General features: G+C 44.3%; 2 non-coding genes across 2 annotated transcripts; one reads left to right on the plus strand and one right to left on the minus strand.

Annotated features, from left to right (window-relative positions):
* The first annotated feature begins 451 nt into the window (after positions 1-451).
* Trnaa-agc (transfer RNA alanine (anticodon AGC)) lies at positions 452-524 on the plus strand. The gene has a single exon. It is a non-coding gene; the product is annotated as a tRNA-Ala (tRNA).
* Positions 525-4,724: 4,200 nt separating this feature from the next.
* Positions 4,725-4,816, minus strand: Trnay-gua (transfer RNA tyrosine (anticodon GUA)). The gene is given in 2 exon segments: positions 4,725-4,760; positions 4,780-4,816. It is a non-coding gene; the product is annotated as a tRNA-Tyr (tRNA).
* Positions 4,817-5,748: the final 932 nt, after the last annotated feature.

The following is a 5,748-nucleotide window of genomic DNA, read 5'->3' on the forward strand; positions in this document are numbered from 1 at the left end:
GATAACGCAGTGATAACGTAAACATAATTAATAACGGCATAATGAAGAGTAATCTCGAACCCACCGCAATTGTTCAGTGGTTGTGTCGTTGCGCTGCCAAGCACAGGTTCGATTCGAGCGGTGGTGGCTGCATTCTGATGGGGACGGAAAGCAAAATGCCAGTGCACCCTGGAATAAATGGGCAAGCAAAGGTAGTCCAAATTCATGCGGAGTCTCCCACCACGGCGCGCCTCATGAGTGATCGTGGTTTTTGCACGTAAATCCCCAGTATGTAATTTTGACCCTGAACACGTAATGCGCCGCGGCGCTAAGTTTACAATGCGAAGCGAGGTCCCGGCAAAAACCAGTCGTCACACCCCCTCCTGCGCTCTCAATCTGCCCTTCGTCCTAGTTTCACAAGTAAGGCGTTGCACCCTGTGCAGTAGCTGTTTTGTTGCCATGAGACCGTGTCGGGGGTGTAGCTCAGATGGTAGAGCGCTCGCTTAGCATGCGAGAGGTACTGGGATCGATACCCAGCACCTCCATAGTCTTTTTACTCATTTTTTTTTGTTTGTGGTCCGACACTCGTGACTGTAGAGGGGCTCGATTTTGACACCGTACTTAGAGAAAATATGCGCGTTCGCAAAAGGCTAAGCGTGATCCTTTCTGAGTTCTCTAGTAGAGTTGTTCCGACTGCCTTCTAATATATAATCTGTAGGTGTCCTCGACACCTTTTTCTGCCTCCCTTTTTTTGTTCTTGCTACACGCAGACGGCGCTTTGCGTGGTAATATTGTTAATATTTATTTATCTGGTGTTCATTCCCTAACATTCTGTATAAACAAAGCCATGACTGATCCAGCAACTGGTACATACGGTGTACGTTTGTATTTCTTAATATTTATTTTACGTCCGTATCACGGCACGTGGACAGGCATGCGTGGGCCGATCCCGGAGATTGTGCAATACGGGCTCGACCCGCGGCGGAGGTGGATCACGCTTCAAGCGCTCTGCCAACTGCCAAAAATAAGTTAAATATCAACTATAGAACACCAACATTATACTAATCCATCAGAAGGGAGACGTTAAAGAACATCGGTCTATAATTGAAGAATTATAGACCCATTAGCTTGCTTTCAATATTGTATAAAGTATTCACGAAGATAATTTCCAATAGAATCAGGACAACACTTAACTTCAGCCAACCAAGAGAACAGGTTGGCTTTAGGAAGGAATATTCTACGATGGATCATATCCATGTCATCAATCAGGTAATAGAGAAATCTGCAGAGTACAATCAACCTCTCGACATGGCTTTCATAGATTATGAAAATGCATTAGATTCAGTAGAGATACGAGCAGTCACAGAGGCATTGTGTAATCAAGGAGTACAGGAGGCATACGTGATTATCTTGGCAAATATCTACAAGGATTTCACAGCTACCTTGGTTCTCCACAAGAAAAGTAGAAAGTAACCTATAAAGAAAAGGTCAGGCAAGGAGACACAATCTCTCCAATGCTGTTCACTGCATGCTTAGAAGAAGTATTCAAGCTCTTACACTGGGAAGGCTTAGGAGTGAGGATCGACGGCGAATATCTCAGCAACCTTCGGTTTGCAGATGACATTGTCCTATTCAGCAACAATGGGGACGAATTACAACAAATGATTGAGGAACAAGAAAGTGCAAGAGTGGGGTTAAAGATTAATATGCAGAAGACAAAGATAATGTTGAACAGCCTGGCAAGGGAACAAGAATTGAGGATCACCAGTAAGCCTCTAGAGTTTGTAAAGGAGTAGGTTCATCCAGGTCAGTTACTTACAGGGGATCCTGATCACTGGAAAGAGATTTACAGAAGAATAAAATTGGGATGGAGTGCATACGGCAGGCATTACCAAATCCTTACTGGGAGCTTACGACTGTCGTGGAAAACAAAAGTGTACAATCATTGCATTCTACTGGTGGTAATATATGGGGAGAAACTTGGAGGTTAACATAGAAGCTCGAGAAGAAGTTAAGGACTGCACAAAGAGCAATGGAACGAAAAATGTTAGGCCTAACGTTAAGAGACAGGAAGAAAGCGGTGTGGATCAGATAGCAAATGGGGTTAGCCGATATTCTAGTTGACACTAAGCGGAAAAAATGGAGCTGGGCAGGCCATGTAATGCGTAGGATGGATAACCGGTGGATCATTACAGTTACAGAATGGATACCAAGAGAAGGGAAGCGCAGTCGAGGACGGCAGAAATCTAGGTGGGGGGATGAAGTTAGGAAATTTACAGACGCAAGTTGGAAGCAGCTATACTCGGCGACAGCGTTTCTTGACATTGGAGCGAAGGCTACGGAGGCGGGGCCTCCGCACATTTGTGTTACTACGCAAGTAGTCCGGCAGCTTGCAGCCGATTTCAGTTCCAGTTTCGGTTTTCGCTAGCTCGCAGGGCTAGTGTGTTTAGCAAAACGTATTCGTCGACAGCTCGGGCTGTCGGCGCCTTACTCCAGCGTAGATATTGCAGATAACCTGCGTGGTTTGTTTGGAGACCCACTTCTTGTAACATTTAGAGTATAGCCTCCTCGGAGAACGAGAAGGAGAGTTTGCGGCCACACACGGTACCGCCGGCACCGGGGACGCCATGTTTACTGCGAGAGCCACCAGCAGGCGGTGCAGAAAACGTGGTGCCGTCCAAGAAATAAAAAAGAAAAAAATTAAGGCGCACGATAACCTTTTTTTCATAAGCAGCTTCCCATACTTGTTCAATATTTATAATTAAGAAAGTTTTATTTATTCGGGCCAAGTAACTCTTAGAATCAGAAAATAAAACAGGTAATATTTCCTGGCGCGCGCGCATGCAGGCGGTTCGGCTCTGAAGCTTCCACAGTGCTGTCAAGAAAAGCTGTCGCCGAGTATAGCGCAAGACAGGGGTAATTGGAGATCGCAGGGAGAGGCCTTCCTCCTACAGTGGACATAAATATAGGCTGATGATGACGATGATGATGATGATGTGAAATTGTGTCTGAATATGTGGCAGCTTGAGAGACTCTGTCACAGTGCCCACAGTTCAGCCAACCGGAGATATAAGCCACATAAATTAGAGTCCTTGAAGAGAGAATATCAACTGTCGCTATAACTTAACTTCGAGATGACAGCTCCCAAGAAACTTTGAAGAAAAAGCGAATGCGTGACACTATGGTTATTATGTTGTATATGGGTTTCTAAGTAAACAAAAAAGCTGTTAGATCAGAGGTGAAATATCGGCGAAAATGGTAGCATTTATTGTATTGAACGTCTTTTATATGGTGGTGTTTTCCACTGCATAAACGAAACAACCAGACAGGCAAGACAACACGGAGAGTTGTGAAGTCATGTTTATTGTAGGATTCAGCAGAATATAGCGTTCTTTTGTTTTTACATTGAGCACTAAAAAAAAAGCCAGGAAAGATTAGGAGAATCGTGTCATTACCGAATAACTCTGTGTCCAAAACAAAAAATACAAAACAAACCAAAGCAGTGCGCTTACTAACTAAAGTAATTAAATTGATGAACTTCGTACTTACAAACTTTACGGCACGCGTTTATAATGCAAGGTTGAAGGGAACTATAATAAAACACTAGTTTCATGTTTCATCACTTCAGCAAACGGTCATGTAAACCGAAGTAATTGGGGTCAAGTTTTTCGTTAAATTTACCTGATTATGCACGTGGCACTGCGAAGCCTGCCTCGCGGTGCCGCTCTCCTGTGACGTAGCAGAGTGGCGTAAAATAAAAAAAAATTGATTCCGATTGCTCGCAACTCGTGATTGGTTGCATAGTCATTTCTGCACCGGGGGCGAGAGGCACCGCTTTGTCACACCGTATAGCCAAGCTTCATGTTGCACCGCCCTGTTACGTCACAGGAGGGTTGCAATGCGAGCCGCGCTTCGCAGTGCTGCGTAGATAAGCAGGTAAATTCAACGAATTATTTCAGGTCAGTTATTTCGCTTTACATTGATGTTTTGAAATGCTGAAACGCGGAACTAGAATATTATCTCAATTCACTTGAGCTTTCTGATATAAGCGTGCGCCATGAAGTTTATAACAAAGAATTGCTCTGGTTTTTCTTGCAAATGATGTCCGCCTTGCCGATACTCAATCTGTAGTGGCGTGCCTCCAGTAACCACTGTGGGCTTTTTCTAAAAAAAAAATGTTCAAACTAAAAACGAACGCACTACATAAGCTGTGATCACAGAAGGAGGAAATAGGAAAAGACACCTTCTTCGCATCGAGCCTTGCAGCTTACACGACGCGTGCCGAATAAAGTCTCTTTTCCGACTGGGAAACAAACGCAACGCTGACGAAATTCTGTCGTGTCAACATTGCCCGCTGTCTCATCATATGGTTGTCCCGTTTCTGCGCTGGAATATAATAACGCTATGTCTTACGAACTACCAGAACAGTGCAATATTTCTATACACGGTTGTATTTCTCCTGCATAGCAAATGAGAAGCGGCGCCACGATTGCATTGTTTATGAATGGTGAATGTCCACGAACGCCGACTGCCACGTGACCATTGCACGCGCCCGCAACAGGCCTGGGCAGCCGCATGCCACAGCTGCTTCCGGGAGCCATGGGCACCGTAGCCGTGTGGTTCCTGTAAATCGTGTTAGCATGGCAACTCCCGTGTCTTCGGGCTGCTTGTGCAACATAGTATGCCGCAGCAAGCACAGTACTAACGTTAAACTTTCTTAGGTGAGTAAAAAAAAAAAAAACACATCCGTCGAGCCGGATTCGAACCAGCGACCTATGGATGACTGCCTCGAAGGTGCCTCTACAGTCCACCGCTCTACCAACTGAGCTATCGACGGAACGGAGTTTCGTCGACGGCCAGAATAAATTGACGGAGGCTACGCCTCGCGTGACCCACTTTAAGTAAGGAAAGCGTATTGCGGAAAACTAGTTCAGAAAAATGCGCCGGGATGGCCGCGCGTGCTAATGATTGTTTATAAGTGTGGCCAATGCTGATAAAGCAATATTTTTATCGAGACCCGTAGGGACGGTCTTCAGGAATGGAGGACTTACCTTTATTTGTATAACTTATTAAGATTACTACATGCGCCCAAAGGGCTATTATTGTAGCAGGGGTAAATTACAAGATTTAGAAAAATATACTAAATGTTTCACCAAAAACAAAAATCGAACATTGCATCAGTAACAGTGACACGCCACGTGCCAGTATATAATGGCACAAGATAAAAGGTGCACGGGGCCTGGTTTAACCATTCAGCATCATGACTGCGTTTCATGATATTGTCGCTTCAGTAAGGCGTCAAACGACTCACTGAAGGGGGAATTAGACTGGGCTGCAGTAATTGGGACTATACCGACATGTGGGACAAAAACCATAGCAAACGAATACTGTAGTGCGATTCAATATTGTCATTAAAGTAGACTGATTCCAGTAAAGAAACATAATAATATCACTCCCGCCATTATCGACAATCCACTGGAGACTATGTGGATTGTGTCAGCTGAAGCACGTCGCTCTTTCGTAGATTCCTGATATCGACCCTAGATTTTCCCTTAAATTTCGTTCAATAACTATATGAAATCTTAATACAGATTCAAAAACGTTTAAAAGAATAATGACCGCAGTATATATAGATATTCCGACTTTCGTCACCTATTAGGTCTTTTCCAAATGACACAGGTTGCATCTGTTCCAAGAGGTGCGCACACAACTCTTGATATTGTTATCACCAGCTATCCTGAACTGGCCAATGTGAATGTACTTGAATAC

This window comes from Dermacentor silvarum, chromosome 8, assembly GCF_013339745.2.
Source record: "Dermacentor silvarum isolate Dsil-2018 chromosome 8, BIME_Dsil_1.4, whole genome shotgun sequence".
Taxonomy (NCBI): Eukaryota; Metazoa; Arthropoda; class Arachnida; order Ixodida; family Ixodidae; genus Dermacentor; species Dermacentor silvarum.